This window comes from Amblyomma mixtum, chromosome 1, assembly GCF_055824585.1.
Source record: "Amblyomma mixtum isolate Tamu chromosome 1, ASM5582458v1, whole genome shotgun sequence".
Taxonomy (NCBI): Eukaryota; Metazoa; Arthropoda; class Arachnida; order Ixodida; family Ixodidae; genus Amblyomma; species Amblyomma mixtum.
This window is the reverse complement of record NC_143012.1, coordinates 131131124-131151781: the sequence shown is the minus strand read 5'-3', so window position 1 is coordinate 131151781 and position 20658 is coordinate 131131124. Positions and strand designations below refer to the sequence as shown.

The following is a 20658-nucleotide window of genomic DNA, read 5'->3' as shown; positions in this document are numbered from 1 at the left end:
CATGGTAGAGAGAGGGTGTGGTAGATGGTCCTTGGCGATCACAAAATGACTGTTCATTTTGAAATACCTCTCAGTACTTCATATTTGTTGTACCCCCATAATGCCCTACGTTTCATTATCCCCGCGTCTCTTCACACTTTCGTCCTAAGAGACTGTTCATGCTTTTCCGTGTATATCTGCCATTCGTAGCCATATCCTGAGGTATTTGTATTCGGCCATTTTGGGCATTTCGTGGCTTTGTATTGTAAGCACCTGAACAATTTTATCTTGAAAATCACCACACCTGACTTAGCTGCGCTAAAACTGAAACCTAGAGCATCTCCTTCTTCTCCACAAGAATTAACCAAATTTTAGAAATCCTCCTGGCTATATCTTCCACATACACTAAACCAGGGAGCCACTGCTCAACTACATTTCCGCCTAATCTGTACGACAGATTATAACCCATATTATTTTCTTGTAGCCTTCTTTCCATATTTATCACATAAAGTATGAACATCAGCGGAGACAGTGGACAACCCTGCCTTAATCCTTTGTGTACCCCCGCAGTTCGGGTACTTTTATCCATTCCCATGTAATTTCAACTTTATTATCTCGGTATATTTGTGTAGAAAATCGGTTACCTCATAACAGATACCAACTTCTTTTAATATGTTCCACACGAGTTTTCTATTCACGTTCTCATATGCACCGCTTATATCCAGAAATGCTCAATATAGAGGACTGTTTTTCGCCTTTGCTATTTCTATGCATTGGGTAAGCACGGCCAGGCTATCATCTGAGCGCCTACCTCTTCTGCATCCATTCTGGTTCTCCGAGTATCCTGTTACCTTCTACCCATGACTGCATTTTTAATTTCACCGCCTGCATTGCCAGCCTGTATATAACAGATGTTATCGTAATCGGTCGGAGGATTTTATGTTCATCTTATCTCCTTTCCCTTTATAAATGAAATTCATTTCACTCTGTCTCCAGCTGTGCGGAATTTGACTATTTCTTATGAGTGCTTCCAATGCTTCGATCAGCGCTTCCTTGCTTCTTGGGCCAAGCTCATTAATCAGCTTAATTGGGTTTTCGTTTATCCCTGTGAATGTGGATTTAGGAACATTTACTTCCGCCTTTTTCGAGTTAAGACAAGTCAGTTCTATGCTTTTGTCTATTGTGCTGCCATGTGTTGCTCCCTAACTTGGGGAGATTACCCTGTTTTCGTTGCTAAATGACGCAGCTATAACTAACGTAACGTAGTTCACAATAAACACTTTTCCCTCACCATTTTTATTCTGTTCCTGCTTTCCTTGATTTTTTTTACCCAAACACCTTACATGGTTCCAGAATTTTCTTGCCCCCCATTGTTTGTATCGCGAACTTCAGCCAGCCATTGATCAGAGGACTGCTTTATTTTAGCCTGGACGAGGACCTGAACTTGCTTTTTGTTTTGTCGATAAGACTCCCATTTTTGGCGTATTTCCTCTGCAGATAACTGCGCCCTCTTTGCTTCTCTGTGCTCCCTTGAAGCCACCCGTCGTTGCTCGATGGCCTCCTTAATTTCTATATTCCACCAGCTTCTTGGCTCCCTGTTTCCTCTCTAGCTTTACTCCTTTTACTTGTTTCATTTTTGTACTGATGAGTAGTTCTAACTTATTATAATCCAACTTTTCCATGGGGTGTTTCTCGATTGTTTCCTCTATGTCGGCTGCTATTAGGGCTATTTGTTCGTCGTTTAATTTCGCGTTGTCTTTTTGAATTTGCATTTTTCGTTTGACCAGGGCTCCCAGCTGTAGACTAATATGTTTATGATCACTTCCTAGGCTGTACTTCCCCTCTTCGTCTATTTCTATCATTGCGAGCTTGCTATAGATGCCCTGTGACATCAGACAGTAGTCAATGGTTGTCTGCCTGCTACGGGGTACCAGCGTGATTTGCCCCTTACATTTAGTTTCTCTATTGTTAATAAAATGGTTTGACAATAACAGCCGGCGAGAGCAGCACCACCGCATTTTCCTTACGTCACAAATCGCTGGTGGTCTATTGGGTGGACACTTTGTCCTATAGGCTTTCCCTGACACGCTTTCTCGATGGGCAAGCGTTCGCTCGTTTTGAGGCATCCACTTGCAATACGAATCAGGATGGCAATAACGGTTGGCTTCTGAGCCAAAAAAATGAGGATTTTTCCCGAAGTTAGCAGAAGCCACAATATCTCGTGTGTGTCTTTTCACCTTGTTTGTGTTCAGTGGCTCCGTATGAGTGGTTGGAAGAGTCAGCACAACGGCGAATTCAGCGAATCCCAGGGAACTGAAATTACGAATTTTTATGCCAAACTGCGGGGATGAGCCGCTGTGCGATAGAGTGAATCCAAACACAAACTTTTTTCACTATATAATGTCATGTAATGGTGTCTGCAGTCCAGAGAGCAGGAAGGCATAAAAATGGCTTCGAAACAAAACTCTTTAGTTTGGGCTCACTTGCGCCAGCAAAGAATTGAATGAGTCGCCGGCGGCGTAGCAACAAGAGCGCTCGGCGGTCGTCGAACCAAATGCACGCCGCTCTCGGCCGCGCTAAATTTAATGGTAGCGCACTTTTGACATAAAGCGTGCAAAGTTACTAGAAGACTATAGAACAACGTAGAATCGGCTCCGCCTGGATGCGATCAGTCCAGATAAACCCGGTCGCGTCTTGCACCACAAACAAAAAGATAAGGGTGCGTGCCGGCAGCTTTGAAGAATAAACAAATAAACACTACAAATATTGACGCATTATTCATCTCTCAAAGAAGCATCGACGCGATGTTTTAAAACATAAGGCGACTACAAACAAATAAAACTGGCTGAGCAAAATTAAACACCGAATGTAGAAACACAGCGTCGTTTCGTAAGCATAACAGGGCTTTAGAGAGACGACATGGAAAGCTTCTGGTCGTACGCGGCGTCGCTGGGATGCAGTCATTTGGTCAAGGACGACTTCATAGTCCAGTTCATAGCCGACAGAGAGCCTTGTACGGGCCGAAATAGCGGCGCAAAAATTTTTCACTCAGTCCGCGGCGGCGAATGGGCGTCCAAACCCAGACTCGGTCTCCTGGCTTGTATTCCGCGTTGCGTCTTCGTAGGCTGTAGCATCTGGCGTCGGTGCGCTGCTGGTCTTTGATCCGTAATCTGGCAAGTCTTCTGGCTTCTGCGCGTTGAAGGTAGGCGGCGACGTCGACGTTATCTTCTTCGCTAACATTGGGCAGCATGGCGTCTAGGGTGGTCGTGGCCTCCTTGCCATGGACAAGCCTAAAAGGTGCCACCTGGGCGGTCTCGTGCATGGTGGTGTTGTATCCTAAGACGATGCAAGGCAGGATGACGTCCCAGTCGTGTGTTCGGCAACGACATATATGGCGAGAATATTGTGGATGATTTTTTCAGGCGCTCGGTGAGCCCGTTGGTCTGCAGGTGGTATACAGCTGTCCAGCGGTGGCTGGTTTTGCTCTAACGCAGAATGGCTTGCGTCCGTTCCACTTTGAAAGCTGTTTCTCTGCCCGTGATGAGCACGTTGGGTGCCATGTCGCAGAAGAATACACTCCACGAAAAATTATGCGACTTCGGCTGCTGTTCCATTCGCTAGGGCTTTTGCCTCGGCATTCCGGGTCAGGTGGTCGGTCGCTATGATGATCCCCCTATTTTCAGACGTTGACTTCGAGAAAGAGCCAAGCATGTCCATGCCGATCTGTTGAAAGGGCCTTGGGGGGTGTTTAATGGGGTTCAGAAGTCCTGCTGGTAGGGTGGGAGCGGTCTTTCGTCGCTGATATTCTCGGCAGGCTTTCATGTACTGTGTGACATCGGCAGACAGTCGGGGCCATTCATGCTTGTCTTTAACCCGGCGGAGGGTGCGAGGAAACCCGAGATGGCCAGCTGTATACGCTCGTCGTGTGAAGCCTGAAAAACTTCTTCCGCCGACATGCAGGTAAAACAAGCAGGTAGGCTGTTTTGGTTGCAGCGAAGTTCTTCTTCACGAGGACATCATTCTGTGCACAGAGCGAAGAAAAACTTTGCTTGATGGAGGCGGGGGGTGAAGAAACACTGTCTTCTAAGTACTCGATGAGGCGTTTTAGGTCGGGGGCCGAGCGTTGCTGCTGTGCAAACGAGCTGGAGCTGATGGGTCCTAGGAAGGTATCCTCAGCGTCTTCCAGCGGCGGCGCATCCACAGGGGCCCGTGACAGGCAATCGGCGTCCGGACTTGTTAATAACTGTGACATCAACCTCCTGGAGGCGCAGGATCTATTGAGCGAGGCACCCGGATGGGTCCTTCAAACTCGCAAGCCAGCACAGTGCGTGGTGAAATCTGACCACGACCTCCCTATAGACAGAGGCGGAATTTCGACGCCGCCCAGATGATGGCAAGGCACTCCTTTTCAGTTGTCGAACTGTTAGCCTCGGCCTTGGACAGGCAACGGCTATATCATGCGATTACCACCTTCAGTCCGTCAGTCTTCTGAACAAGGACGGCTCCTAGACCAGAGCAGTTATGCATTTCAGTCTCGGCGTTTTCATAAATCACCCGCCGCGGTGGCTCAGTGGTTAAGGAGCTCGTCTACCGAGCTAGAGCCTCCGGGTTGGAACCCGACCACGGCGGCCGCGCTTCGATGGAGGCGAAACGCAAAAGTGGCAGGTTGCTGTGACGTTAGAGACCCCCAGGTTGTCGGAATTATTCCAGAGACCTCCACTGCGGCACCTCTTTATTCTTTTACTCCCACCTTCCTTCCCTTTGGACGCGGTTCAAGTGTCCACCGACATATGTGAGACAGATACCGCGCCATTTCCTTTCCTCAAAAACCACTTTACCAGTTTACCAAACCAGCTTCATCAAAGTGCGCGAACATCGATGGGGACTGTATACGGTGCTGAAATTCTTGAAGGCTTGAACATGCGGCGCTTCCCACTTAATTGGTACGTCTGCCTTCTTCAGGTCGGTCTCCAACATGCGTGAAACTTCCCGACAAATCGTCGGTAAGAGGCGAACTGTGCGCGGAATCTGTGCACCGCTTTCTTATCGGTCGGCGGAGGAAATAGTGCGATAGCAGCTGTTTTCTGCTAGTTTAGGAATACTCCCTCCTTCCTAAGGTTGTGTCCTAGGAACAGCAGCAAAGTGGCACCTCTCTCCTGTCAAAGTTATGCCGGACGACTTCATTGCGTGTAGTACTGTTCCTCGTCTTTTTCGGTGCTTTTCAAAGTTCGACGCGAAGACAACGACGTCATCTAAATATACCTGAGAAATTTACCACTTCAGGCCTGCCAGTATGGTACCTATTACTGTCTGAAACCTCGCTGGTGCGGAACAGATATCAAATGGCGTCACCTTGAACTTGAAGAGTTCATCCGGAGTGATGAATGCGGTATTCTTGCGATCTTTCTCATCGACCTGAATTCACCGGTAACCGCTGTCGAGGTCCATCGATGAGAAATACTTGCGGTTTCATAGCCGGTCAAGTGTGTCGTTGATGCGGGGGAGGGGGTAGACATCCATCTTTGTTATCTTGTTCAAGCGGTGGTAATTGCAGAGTCGAAGTGCGCTCCTTTCTTTCTCATTACAACAATCGGTTCCACCCAGGGGATCTTTGAAGGCTGGATGATGTCGTCGCGAAGCATTTCTTACGCTTGGTCCCAGATGCCTTGTCGTTGTCGCGGCGAGACACGGTAGAGTCATTGACAGAGTGTTCGGACGTGCTGGTCGGTTATAATAAGTATTAATAAAGTATTATCAGCTTGGATCGCAAGTCCATGATCGCCTAATGGTTGCCGTAGAAAAACCGTAGAACAACGAAGGTCACACGATAGGTACGTCTCTCTACAGTCTCTCGCTCTGTGCATCGTCCTGATGGCGTAATGAGGTCGCCTCCTGCAGTGCGAATTTGAGCGCCGTCCCAAGCGGCCGTGACTTTCCTCAGCTAGGCAGCTAATGTTCCATACATCACGGAGTAATCGGCCCGTGTGTCGAATAGAGCGGTAACACTATGACTGTCAATAACCACTTCTAAGTAGGATATCCTGGCTCTTGCGTTGCGCATCATCCTCTACGTAGGGTTACGCCTTTGTCGGGTATGATAATCGTGGGTAGGGCGTGTTGCCGAAGCTTTTCTGGGTGGCGGCGTCGTTTTGAAGGCGTATCGCGTCGTGATAGTGGTTTTCGTTGTATGCGGTGCCGGTGTATCGAGGCCGGCGTCTTCATGCGGCGTGGTCGTTGGAGGATCTTCAGCATTTTGCTCGTGAGCAACTTCATCTCCTGAGGTTGTTGTCTTTAGGTTCTCCTATGGAGGCTGAGAGACCTTCCTTGTACTGGGACTGCGTAGCTACGGCGTAGCGACGCAAAATGCGAGGCTGACTATTTCATGCATACTCCTCTCGACGCAGGCCCACATAGATTACTTTCGGACGTTGGCCTAAGCGTGATCGTGGCGCGTCAGCGGCAAAGCCGCAAAGGCCGCCGATACGGTGGTACGGGCAGCGACGAAAAATAGGCCGGCTTCCCCTCAATGGAAGCACAGCGGCGGTTTTCGGAAGTCCTCGAGGCGTCGCATTTCCTTGGGCTTGGGCGTCGTTCATAGGCTGAGCGGACGGGGGCAGTAGGGCGGGGTACGGGAACAGCTGGTTCACGTCGAAGAGTGGCCTTAGGGTGTGTCGTTGGGGCTGAGGACTGCGTACTGCAGCGGCGTTGGCCAGGGTTGGAGCTTGAGCTAAAGGCGCCGATGACGGGGAGCCAGTCGCATGCTGCACTTCTTCATGGACGATTTCTTCAAGGGGCGCTACTCGAGGCTTGTTGGAAGATGGTAGCAGACGACGCAGCTCTTCTTGTGCAATTTCTGCGGATGGCATCTCGTAGGTTGCCTCCGGATGCAATGCTATCGGAGAGGGTAGTCGAGGTCACTTCGAGCTCTCGAGGGAAATGGAGGGATTGTGTTCCAACGTTTTTTCAATGGTTGCTGCTTCGCTGGTCAATTCAGAGACTGTCTTGGGCGGGTTGTGGGCAACACCGCCAAAAAAGTATTTTTAGCACCACGCATCATCTCCCTCTTATTCTGCTCCGTCATGTCAGAATCGACCTGTCAAAAAAGGCGCTTCATGTTTTCTACGTGCGCGGTCACTGCTTCATTCGGGTGCTGGATGCGCCAGTGCAGCTGAGATCTCCATTTTCTGACAACGCTTGTGAATGCCTTCAGCAACTCCCGCTTGAATGATTCCCACGTCGCCAGAGAAGCATCGTGGTTTTAGAAACCAAATTCTGGCTGCACCTTCCAGGGCGAAGAAAACGTCGCTTAGTTTGGTTTTCACGACTGCTGAATACGGCGACACGGTCAAATTGTTCCAGCCGTTCTTCAGAATCCTACCCCGGTGAAGCATTAAATGTGGGCGGCAGTCGGGGCTGGTGCAGAATAACGGGGCCTGTTATGGTAGCCATCGTTAACGTCGGATTCCTTCTTTTCTCGCGTACGGTCCAATACTTGTCGCTATTCAGGTTAACTCCTCTGGAGACGGCAGCTGCTTCGCACTTCGTCTTCGGTTGGCACGGCTTCTGCGTCTCTCTCATGGCCTGCTCATTTGAGACGGCTCGGGCTGCTCTGGTAGCTTGCTTTGGTAAGGGCGACAGGGACGTCCATTAGCACCTCCACCAGATGTGACGTAGCGATGACTACAGTCCGGACAGCAGGCAGACAGCGAAAATGGCTTCTAAACAAATGTATTTATTAGGGCTGACTTGCGTCCGCAAGGCACTGATTGGGTCGGCGGCGGCGTAGCAACAAGTCTGCTCGTCGTTTATCGAACCGAATGCTCGCCGCTCTCGGCCTTGGTCAGTTTAAAGCTGATAGCGAACTTTCGAGATAAAGCATGCAAAGTTACTATAAAACCCTTGAACAACGTAGATTCGACTCCCCTGGATCAATGGAGATAAATCTGGTCGCGTCTTGCACCACAAACAGAGATAAAGCGGCGTGTCGGCAGCATTGAATTCATGGTGGAAAAACAGCGCAAACTAAGACAGAGAACACAGAACAAGAGGGAAGACACTACAAGCGAGTGTCTCCCCTCTTGTTTTGTGTTCTCTGTCTTAGCTTGCGCTGTTTTTCCACCATGAATTCACACCAACTAGCCCAAATGTCTGCTCTGCGGCAGCTTTGAAGAAGGAACAAATACTGCAAAAATTCGCGGCTATATGTACACATAAAGGAAGCCGGCGGTCGATTTATGTTAAGTTGTTTTAACAAACTGATGGTTCACTTGTCATCGTGATTAGGACGCGCATCGCTAAGAAATGAAACTCGGTGATGAAATGGCTGCCGGCAAGAATCTGATCCACGTAGTGACCAAGACCCGAGGTAGGCATGTGGGTCAGGTTACAGTTCAGTACTGTTGCCACCGGAATATTATGGCGAAAGCCTTTACTGGGATCTCACCCCAAGGTACCTTGAGAATAAAGCTTGTTATAGTTTTTGTGGTCGTAGCAATGCTCAAGCGAAGAGAGAGAAGTAGAAAAGGCAATTCGAAGGGCACGAGAAAGCAGAATAAGGGAAGAAAGAAGGCGAACACAGTAGTCTAAGAGAGAGAGGAGAAGAATAAGAACTGATGAGATTGAAAGTTGAAAGTTGAAAGTTGAAAGTTTATTGAGTAATACAATAAAGGTTACAATTGTATACAGCGAGAGGTCCCATGGTACAAGACCGCGGGCGGGACCTCCCATGAAAATAAATTTCAATATGCAACATAATATAAAATACACAACACATTAATTAGCGACGAAACAGAATAAATATGGGCACATAATGTAATATTAGTTACTGAAATATTTAAATACAAACAATGTAATGCACGATAATGTAAAATAAAACACAGATGTCGCGATACATAGAATCAATAACATAACAAAAAAATCACAAATTAAGAAGGAAAAGCTTTAGTTTGACCTTGAATAAAGAAAGCGTATTAGTTTGTTTGACGTCTATGTTCAAAGAATTCCAAAATGATACGGATGAAAAATGAAGGCATTGTTTGCCGTAGTTAGTTCTGACCTTAGGTAGTAAAAAGTTATTACGCAGCGCAAAACGTGTGACGATGTTGCTCATGATCGTGCCGAGAGAAAATATGCTTAGCGGGAGATAATGATGAAGAATCTTAAAGAATAGGATACCAAGGTTGTAAAAATAAAGGGCTGAGATAGGTAGAACGTTTAAATCTATGAACAAAATGCGGGAGGGTGACATTCGAGGATTATTGGTTATGATGCGCATGGCTTGCTTTTGCAGTTTTATTAAAGGCCAGAGATGAATATGATAGGCGTTACCCCAAGATGAGATACCGTAGTTTAAGTGGCTGTGGATGAATGCGTAGTAAAGAGATAATAAAGTTTGGACTGGAAAATAGCTTCGGGCTTTAATTAGTGCGCGTAACCCATAAGAAATTTTCTTGCACGTTTCAGCTACATGATGATGGAATTTTAAGTGAGGGTCAATGATAACACCAAGAAAAGAAACGCGATCTTGCGGTGAAATAGCAGTAGAATTGAGGTATAGAAGTGGTGTGATGGGCAATGACTTCTGAGGGGGATGGAAAATCTGAAAACAAGTTTTAGTGACGTTCACGGACAGGCGGTTAATGTGGCACCAACGCTCAAGAGAATTAAGATCATTCTGTAGGTTAAGAATCAGCTGATTCTTTAAACAGGATGGTAAATCATTAATGTAGAGTAAGAACAATACAGGGCCAAGAATTGAGCCCTGTGGAACACCCTTGTTAATTAAAGCTATGTTAGATGTATGGTCATTAATAGAGACTATGTGCTCTCGGTCACAGAGCATTAGGGGAGGTCCAGTGATACCATAAGATTCCAATTTGTGAAACAAGATGGAGTGATCAATGGAATCAAATGCTTTGCTAAAATCTATGTAAACTGCTCCTGAGAACATTCCTTTATCAATTGTTAGTCTAACGTAAGAATCAAGTAAGAGATGTAAGAATCAAGTAAGAAGAACAGAGAAGCAAAGCCAAAGGAGAGAAAAAGAAGAAGAAAACAACGAAGTGAAGGGTCTGAGAAGACATGGAAAGAAAGAAGGGGAGACAATGAAGGGACACAAAACTTTTCGTCCAATGGTTTATACAGCCTAGTTTAGGCAGTCTTTCTTCTTCCAAGTCACATCAGTCCACTTGAAAACAGTGCCTGTAACAGTCCTTTTAGAAATACGCTGCGGCCGATGGCATAAGCTCTGATACGCACTTTCCTCTAATCACATGAATGGAGCATAACTGAAACAAACACATAACGCCTCGCAGAGAGAGAGATAGAGAGAGAGAGAAACAACTTTATTGCCATAGATTGGCGGCATTTAGGGCAGGTGGGCTTGGTGTGGTCCCCAGGTGGGGGCGACTTCCTGGGCCCACGAAATGAGTGCCAGTTGGATGCTCTTGTCTGGCCTTCTGAGTTCGTTCCATCCTTCTTCGGAGGGAGCTGGCAGTAAGGTTCGAGGGGGCGGATTTCCCGCGCAACCTCAGAGGATCTGTGCCTGGGTGGCGATTTCTTCCTGGTAACAATTTTGACAGACGGGGTCGTATTCCCCGTCTGTGATGAATGAAAGTCTAGAATGGCTAAGGATGGAGTGTGCAACCTGCGGAGCAAGGTGGCTTGCGCTCGATTCAAGTCGGGGTGTGGAGGCGGGAACTGGCGTCTCATCTCTCTGTAGAGGTTGGTAATTTCGGCAAAGGTCTGGGGAGCCTCGGCAAGAGCGTCTGGGTCCGTGGGGCCGGCCGCCCGGTTGGTTAGTCCTCGGGCTACACTCTTAGAACTAAAAAAGTGCAGAGGAGTGCCCAGAACACACTTTGAAGGAGTATTCGCTTGTCCCATATTCCACTCCTTTTTCCAGAATAAAATTACTCCCTCTGGACAAAGAGTGATCCAACACCTACTCAAGGAGTACTGTACTACTCCTGCAATAGAGTACAGGCACTCCTCCGAGGGAGTCAAGCTACCACATTGAAACAGCATCCTACTACTCTTTCAGGTAGAGTTCCAGGACTCCGTTTGTTAGAGTGACTATACTCCTTCAAGGAGTATCAGCCCAGATCTTATTTTACTCCTTCAAAAGGAGTTTCACGTGTTTTCAATGTATCCTACTAATTTTCTTATTTCACATATTCTTCAGAGCAAGTTGGTCATATGTTTTGCAGGATCCACCTGCGCTACATCTACAAAAGAGTTATGAGCAAAAGGGATTATAATCTTTGAGTAGAATAATTTTTGCTCATACAACTACTTTATGGCTACACTACAGTTTGCACATTAGTATGGTGCTCTGTCTGCGTTGGGAATAACAATGGTTCAAGAAATAATGACACAAATGTACAACACTGATAACTTTTATTTCTCAAGTCATTGCTGTGATTGCTGTGGCTGCCCAAAACACGCTCGGGAGGCTCTCGCTAGGATCAAGCCCCATTAGTGTCTCAAGCAGCAGACAAGCCCGCTTTGTTTTTGGGGTGTACTTGACATTAAATGCCAAGAACACTGCCAAAAGCAAAGTAAACCCATCTACCAAATCCACCGCAGTCAGCTGTAAGCGCTCAAAAGAAACTAAGATGCTGGATGATGCCGTAGCTTGCTCGGCTGAGTGAAGGAGCTTTGGCTAGGCGTGCATTTCTCCGGGTGCCTGCAAACATGAATGAAAATAATGCAAGTAAGAGTCAATTCCAATGCCGTTTTCATACTATCCTGCATATAACCCGATGGAAAAAAAGAAAGAATACAACTAGAATGTACTGATCGTGTGTGTCATGTCGCCACTAGTGTGTACCTATATTGTGACCAAGTGCAGACACCTTTCATTGCAAACCTTCATTCAGAGCTACAATTTTATGAAGCCCAATACAATTATCACTATGCTAGTCCTTTCAAAAGCTGTGTGCATGTAAAACAAGCACATATTTACCAAATGAAAATTTTAACATGAGCAAGCTCTTCTGCAAGTATCATAATCAGCCTGACTACGCCCACTGCAAGGCAAAGGCGTCTCCCATGTTCTCCAATTAACCCTGTCCTTCGCCAGCTATGTCCACCGTGTTCCTGCAAACCTCCACCCATGGAACTTTTTGCTGCTTCCTGCTACGCTTGCCTTCTCTTGGAATCCACTCCGTTACCCTTAAGGACCAGCGATTATCTTGCCTTCGTCTTACATGCCCTACCCAAGCACCCTTTTTTCTCCTGATTTTGACTAGGATGTCTTCAACCCGCGTTTGTTCCCTCACCCACTCCGCCCGCTTCCGATCTCTTAACGTTACGCCTATCATTTTTATTTCCATAGCTCGTTGCGTTGTCCTTAACTTAAGCTGAACCCTCTTCGTTAGCCTCCACGTTTCTGCCCCATAGGTGAATACCGGTAGGATACAGCTGTTGTATACTTTTCACTTGAGGGGTATTGAAAAACTGCCATTCATGATCTGAGAGAACCTGCCATATGCACTCCACCCCTTTCATATTCCTCTAGTTATTACCCTTCATGATCCGCATCAGCGGTCACTACCTGCTCTAAGTAAATGTATTCCCTTATCACTTCCAGTCATTTCTAAAACCACACCTATTGTGCTTGACGGTTTCTTGTCACATAATACATTGTGCAGTTTAAAATATAAGGTAACCTTGAATCGGGAAAACACTTAAACCAATGACAGTTTTCTTGCTGAAGAGAAATGGCTGTTGCAATTCCTGTTTCTCAGATACCATTAACTGAATTTCATGCTCTAAAATAGTGAAGGAAAAATTCAAAATTTTTCATCTCAAAGAGGCAGACAACAAATTTCAGTTTGGTTTGGGTTGGTTTATGGGGTTTAACGTCCCAAAGCGACCCAGGCTATGAGAGACGCCGTAGTGAAGGGCTCCGGAAAGTTCGACCACCTGGGGTTATTTAACGTGCACTGACATCGCACAGTACACGGGCCTCTAGAATTTCTCCTCCAAAGAAATTCCAGCCGCCGCGGCCGGGATCGAACCCGCGTCTTTTGGGTCAGCAGCCGAGCAAATTTCAGTTGCACATTTTTTTTTTGTTTTTAATGATGCATAAGGCATTACTATGCACGGATAACCACACAGTATTCGCCTATGACTGCTAAATAATTTGTAATTAAATATCTTCTCTCTCCTGCTTCACTTTTAAAAACTGAGCAATGACAATGGCATCAAAGGTCAGTATAAGCCAGGGGAGCATGAGGAAAACTGCAATATAATTGCGGCTTCGTCATTCATTGTGATCCCGACTCTTAAGGCAGGCTGGATTTAGCATTGTAACTAATTAAAATGATGAAGTAGCGATATCGTAGCTTTTTTGTGCCTTCCATAACCTATACTGAACATTGATGTCATAGCAATTGCTATGCTATTGAAACAGGGAAGAAAAGAAATCTGGTTGTAATTATTTAGCGATTGGAGACGAATACTATGCAACAATTCTATGTATACGAATGCCCAGCACGTCGCTACAAAGAACACACATAACCAAAAATTTGGTGTTTATACTCATTTAAGGTAATACTACTTCCCACGCAAGAACACGACAGCCATGTGTAAACTTTTTGCTTTCATAGTAATAAAATCTCTCCAACGACAAGTTAGGCGCAGCATGTCTGCTCTTTATAAATATGCAATCCTGACAATGTTTGACACTAGCATTTGGCATGAACGAGATAACTGTGATTACTTCGCACATTACGTGCCAGTCCATACTATTATGCACAATTTAGATTTGCAAATGTAATGTGTAATTCTCTATGACTGCCACGTTAGTGCACTGCAAACCAATGAAGTTGTCTTGCATTTGCAATGTTCTCACTACTTTTATGCAACACTGATCACTTCAGTATATCTGCATCGTTCTCTTAGACGGCCACGGGATAGCTATAATTAAGGCTATTTTATGTGATGGAAACCATTAACTGGACAACAAAGAAGAAAAGCCTCAACTACTGTCCTGGCGCTGGGACGTCTAATAAGAGCTCAGAAAGACTCGGTTTCAATACGCCAGACCCTCCGCATAACATTACCCTGTGCGAAAATACCCCACCCCACCCTAGCTTAATTTCTGTCCACATGCACCAAGGCTCACTGCACCTGTTATAAATATTGCCCTAAATATTGCAATAATAATAGTCGGTTGACCCCTTCGTTTCCAAAGTTTCCCGCGCGGGCGGGTACCCAGACCAAGTTGCTCTTACGGTCGGGAGTGCAGCCGCCAAGGGTGCGTGCAGCGGGGTGGCAAATAAAACCTGCCGATTAATTTTGTATCGCTCTTTTGGAGTCGCTTAGGACTGTGCGCGTACGTGGGTCCGCGATGGCCAGCGCGATGGCGGTTTATTCTGCCGCTGTCGGAGAGTGAGCTACTACTGCGGCGGCGGTGACGAGAGTAGATGGTGGCGTGGTTGCACAAACCACTTATGTGTTTGCACTTTGCCGTGCAGCATCTACGTATATTGCGTGTTCGTCGGCAAGGTATGTGGCATCTAGTGCTTGGGCTTTCAGCTGACGGCGTGTATCATGGCGGCCAGGTAGCATGTTTTTGGGGATTGGTTTTATAACTAGGCGGCTATAGACCCCTATCGGAATGGGCGTCGTGGGGTGGACGACGTCTATGGGGTTGAAGTTGAGACGGTCAAGTATGAGCCGCCCGTGTTTAGTGCAGGAGAGGCGGTGGATTTCGGTGGTCTTGTGTGCGTCTATGAGATCTGTGAGCGTGTTGTAGATGCCGAGTTGGAGGAGGTGCTGTGTTCTGGCGTACTGAGGTAGCCCCAGTGCCGCTTTGTACGCTGAACGTATAATGCTGTTCACAGCTTCCTCGTCCTTCCGGCGGAGGTGATAGTAGGGGTAGGAGTAGACTATCCTGCTAATGAGGAAAGCTTGCGTGAGCCGACAGAGGTCATCCTCCTTCATACCTCTGCGGCGGGTGCTGATGCGGCGGATAAGGCCGTTGATCTGATTGGCTGTGTTGCGGAGGCGCTGAATGGCCTCCGAGTTTTGCATGTTGTTCTGTATTAACATACCCAGAACGCGGATAGTGCGGACCGGAGTTATGGGATGTGTGTCGACTTGAAGCGCAATAGGTTCTTGTGGGTCGGGGACGGGCAGGCGAACTGGTCTGTCCCTGATGACTAGTAATTCGGACTTCGTGGAGGAGCATGTGAGCCCGTTCGCCTGTACAAAGGAGTGTACTTTATCGATTGCTGTTTGGAGGGAGTTTTGGATTTCCCCGTCAGAGCCAGAGTTGGTTCACAGGGTAATGTCATCGGCATATATTGAGTGTTTAATGTGAGGTATCTCTTCCAGGAGCGGAGGGAGGCCTCTCATTGTAGTGTTGAAAAGGAACGGAGATAGGACTGCTCCTTGTGGTGTTCCTCGGGTGCCTAGTGGGATCTTCTTGCTGTGGAGATCTGCAATGTGAAGTTCTGCTGCACGGTTATGAAGAAAGTCGGCGACATAGTTGTAAGTGCGAGTGCCTACATTCATTTGTGAGAGGTTTGCCAGGGTGGAAGCATGTGACACGTTGTCGAACGCCTTGCTGACATCTAGGCTTAGGATGGTTCGTGTAGCTCGGATGGGTCTCGAATCGAGAATGTCGTGTTGGATTTGCCACATAATGTCTTGAGTGGACAGGCCGGTCCTGAAGCCGATCATAGGGGGGGAAAGGTCCTCTTGGTCTACGTGAGTGAGGAGTCTATTGAGTATCACGTGTTCCTTGACCTTTCCCAGGCAGGACGTGAGCGAGATGGGCCGAAGGTTGCCCAGCTCGAGTCGTTTGCCTGGCTTAGGTATGCAAATCAGTTTGGCATGCTTCCAAGTGTCTCATGCCAGTGTTGGTTGAAGAGGTCCGTGAGTGCCATCTTGGCTAACTTGAGTACCACCGATTGTGGGCTCAAGGCATTCACATATTTAAGAGACTTTCTCTCGAAGCGTCAGGCCTTCCTCAAGATTGAGGACGACGAATACGGACCATACATGATGGGCACACGAGGTACACCCCAAGGGGCGGTCTTGTCGCCGCTTCTTTTCAACATTGCCATGATGCAGCTTCCCCACCAATTGGCCCGGGTGGAAGGCATTCATCACGCACTCTACGCGGATGACATAACAATTTGGACTACCGAAGGGAGCCTTGGGGAAATGGAGGACCGCCTTCAGCGGGCCGCCACCATAACCGATAGCTACGCTATCGGCTGTGGTCTCCAATGTGCTCCCGCAAAATCGGAACTTCTGCACATCAGATCCAATCCTAAAGACAACACGAGTTTGCAAATCTCTCTGACGGGAGGTCCTATCAAAGAGGTCGGGGAGCTCCGCATACTAGGTCTGTTCATCCATAACAGGCTTAGCCCGGAATCCACTATTGCAAACTCAGGCGAGTAGGCGAACAGGTCGGACGCATTATTCATCGCGTTTCTAACAAGCGCGGCGGGTTGCGAGGCAGGGACGCGCTTCGGCTCGCCCATGCCTTCGTGACCAGCGGGATCCTCTACTCCGTTCCCTACCTTCGCACTACGACACAACAAGAAAAAAGAATCGGCACCATCGTTAGAAAGGCTACAAAGCGAGCACTGGGCCTCCCAGTGGCCACCTCCAATGCTAAGTTGTCGGCGTTGGGGGTGATCAACTCCTACCAGGAGTTACGGGAGGCCCACCTCGTGAACCAATATACGCTACTCTCGCAGACGGCATCCGGGCGCCGCCTGCTAAACCGCTTGCACATCCAACTCGAGTGCACTCCAGAGGAGACGTATCGGATTCCGGAGCTATGGTGTCACAAGCTCTGGGTCCCTCCACTCCCGCGCAACATGACACACATACACATGAAGGCAGACGAGAGGCGCGCGGTCGGGCCCTCGAACACCAACACGGATCCAGACAGGGTGTATACTACGTTGACGTGGCAGGGCCGTCGCCCAATGGATTCTACACGGCCGCAGTAGTTCACCAGGATCAATGCGTTAACGGGCTCTCCTTTCGAGCTTGAAATTCAGCACAGGCTGAGGAAGTAGCCATTGCGCTTGCCACCTCGGACTTGAATTCGAAGGTAATCGTGACAGATTCGCGTCAAGCCTGTCAACACTACCTCATTTGAAGAAAATAGCGCCAGAGCATGCAAACCACGAAAAGACAAGGACGAGACACAAAGCGCTAACTCACAACTAATTTTATTGAAACCAGGCAGCGCCTTTATATGGCGAAGTTTCACTGAAAAAGAAGGAGGAGGGCAGGAAAGGTAAAGATATCAAAGCGACCTTCAAAGAGAGCACACATGAGCAAGCGGTAACCAAAACAAAAACAAAAAAGTTTACAAAGGTTATTTAAGGGCGGCATCTAAGAATTCGAACTCGGATGAAAAAAGTGAAACAGATGGGGTGCTGACACACCAATTGCTAAGTTTCCTTATGTGAAAAGCCTCCAGACATTCACGTGCCTTCTTATCTGCGCTTTTGCCAAGAATCTTAGTCTGACTGAATCGTGCCTCGCATCCGTCGCAACCCATAATATGCGCTACCAAATGTGCATATTTATCCTTTAAATCTGATAAATTTCGTGCATGTTCCCCCAAGCGCTCGTTGATGCAACGCCCAGTGTGGCCAACATAGGTCTTCCCACACGTTAAGGGAATAGCATAGACCACTCCTGCGGAACACATGATGAATGGAGAGTCGTGCCTTATCTGGCAACCCCGCTTTCTTGAGCTGCAAATACGGGGGCACAGCTTTTTCAGCTTGTTGGGGGCGGAAAAAACGACACTCACCCCATGCCTGTAGGCCACTTTCTTCAAATTGTGAGCAGTTTTGTGCAAGTAAGGCACCACCAATGGCTTTTGTGACCTGCAACGATCCTCTCCGGAGTTTCTTCGTGTTCCTTGCTTAAGTTTCTTTAGAAGCGTGTCGCAGACAGCAGTCAACACTGAGCAGGGGAACCCAGCCGCCGAAAGCCGGCTCACCTGATTCTGGAAGCTAACTTGCAACCGATGCGGGCACGACTTCTTCAAAGAAGACTCCAAGCAATGCGACGCTATTGCTCTTTTCACTGTCTTTGAGTGCATAGAATCATAAGGGAAAAGATCTTTCTTCGCGCGCGGGTAATAGCCCCAGCAAACATGTCTCTTAAGAAAGGTTAGTTTTAGATCTAAAAATTGTAAGACGTTAGTGTCAGGAAGTTCATGGGTAAACGTGAGCCCAAGTCCATGTTTGTGAAAAGCATTTAAAACTTCACCTACTGTCGAGGGGTAGGTGAAGGAAGTCTGCTTTTTTAAAAGCACTAAAAAATCGTCCACGTACCTAAAAACCTTTAAACCCCCCCCCCCCCCCCCCATTAAAAACTAAGTCCAAACACTGGGCAACTTTCGCTAAGAAAATATCGCAAAAGATGGGGGCCAAACAGGAACCTATGCACACACCCTTGCGCTGCAAAAAAGGCAGGTTGTCAAAACTTATAAAAGTAGAACTAAGATAAAACATCAATAATGCGGTAAAGTTGTCAACCGACAAACCTGAAGAATTTTGAAAAGACACGTCACCGTTTGGTTCTATGCATTCCTTTACTGCCGCCAAGAGCTGGTCTTGAGGAATCGAGTAAAACAAATCTTGTACATCTATGGAAAAACCAAAGCCAATATCCTCGGTACTCTAAGTACTCAACTACATCTGTCGAATTTTTTGTCGGTTTTCTTGTCCTGCCAGAGGATCTGTACGACCAGAAGGCGTACGCGGCAATCAATAAGAACTTTGTACAGGTGAAAAAAAGTGCTGTCAGAGTTAAAACAAAATTCAGTAACTTCTACAAGGATTTAAATTTAGATTCTCTCGCTAAAGATATAAAAAACTGCCGAGGTAATAGCCTAAATGCTTTCTTTACTGCCAAGGCTCACAAACCTGATGTACCTTTCCGGACTATCGTGAGTGAAGAAGGTTCTTGGAAAAAGAACGTCAGTACTTTCTTGCAAAAGCAACTTAAATTACTACGGATGGACGATCCCTTCTTCACAAAAAATTCGACAGATGTAGTTGAGTACTTACAGAGTACCGAGGATATTGGCTTTGGTTTTTCCATAGATGTACAAGATTTGTTTTACTCGATTCCTCAAGACCAGCTCTTCGCGGCAGTAAAGGAATGCATAGAACCAAACGGTGACGTGTCTTTTCAAAATTCTTCAGGTTTGTCGGTTGACAACTTTACCGCATTATTGCAGTTTTATCTTAGTTCTACTTTTATAAGTTTTGACAACCTGCCTTTTTTGCAGCGCAAGGGTGTGTGCATAGGTTCCTGTGTGGCCCCCATCCTTTGTGATATTTTCTTAGCGAAAGTTGACCAGTCTTTGGACTTAGTTTTTAATGGGGGGGGGGGGGGGGGTTTAAAGGTTTTTAGGTACGGGGAGGATTTTTTAGTGCTTTTAAAAAAAGCAGACTTCCTTCACCTACCCCTCTACAGTAAGTGAAGTTTTAAATGCTTTTAACAAACATGGACTTGGGCTCACGTTCACCCATGAACTTCCTGACACTAACGTCTTACAATTTTTAGACCTAAAACTAACCTTTCTTGAGAGACATGTTTGCTGGGGCTATTACCCGCGCGCGAAGAAAGATCTTTTGCCTTATGATTCTATGCACTCAAAGACGGTGAAAAGAGCAATAGCGTCGCATTGCTTGCAGTCTTCTTTGAAAAAGTCGTGCCCGCATCGGTTGCAGGTTAGCTTCCAGAATCAGGTGAGCCGGCTTTCGGCGGCTGGGTTCCCCTGCTCAGTGTTGACTGCTGTCTGCGAGACCCTTCTAAAGAAACTTAAGCCAGGAACACAAAGAAACTCCGGAGAGGATCGTTGCAGGTCACAGAAGCCGTTGGTGGTGCCTTACTTGCACAAAACTGCTCACAATTTGAAGAAAGTGGCCAACAGCCATGGGGTGAGTGTCGTTTTTTCCGCCCCCAACAAGCTGAAAAAGCTGTGCCCCCGTATTTGCAGCTCAGGAAAGCGGGGTTGCCAGATAAGGCACGACTCTCCATTCATCATGTGTTCCGAAGGAGTGGTCTATGCTATCCCCTTAACGTGTGGGAAGACCTATGTTGGCCACACTGGGCGTTGCATCAACGAGCGCTTGGGGGAACATGCCCGAAATTTATCAGATTTAAAGGATAAATATGCACATTTGGTAGCGCATATTATGAGTTGCGACGGATGCGAGGCACGATTCAGTCAGACTAACATTCTTGGCAAAAGCGCAGATAAGAAGGCACGTGAATGTCTGGAGGCTTTTCACATAAGGAAACTTGGCAATAGATGTGTCAACACCCCGTCTGCTTCACTTTTTTCATCCTAGTTCGAATTCTTAGATGCCGCCCTTAAATAATCTTTGTAAACTTTTTTGTTTTGGTTACCGCTTGCTCATGTGTGCTCGCTTTGAAGGTCGCTTTGATATCTTTACCTTTCCTGCCCTCCTCCTTCTTTTTCAGTGAAACTTCGCCGTATAAAGGCGCTGCCTGGTTTCAATAAAATTAGTTGTGAGTTAGCGCTTTGTGTCTCGTTCTTGTCTTTTCGTGGTTTGCGTGCTCTGGCGCTGTTTTCTTCAAATCAAATATGCACCAACTCGCCCAAGAAGAAGTGTTAAAACACTACCTGGCTGGCGAGATTTCACCTTTAGC

General features: G+C 47.1%; 1 protein-coding gene across 5 annotated transcripts in view; it reads left to right on the top strand.

Annotated features, from left to right (window-relative positions):
• Nucleotides 1-20658, top strand: part of LOC149367607 (FMRFamide receptor-like) — a 1196541-nt gene that overhangs the window by 784169 nt on the left and 391714 nt on the right. The gene's annotated exons all lie outside the window — the stretch shown is intronic.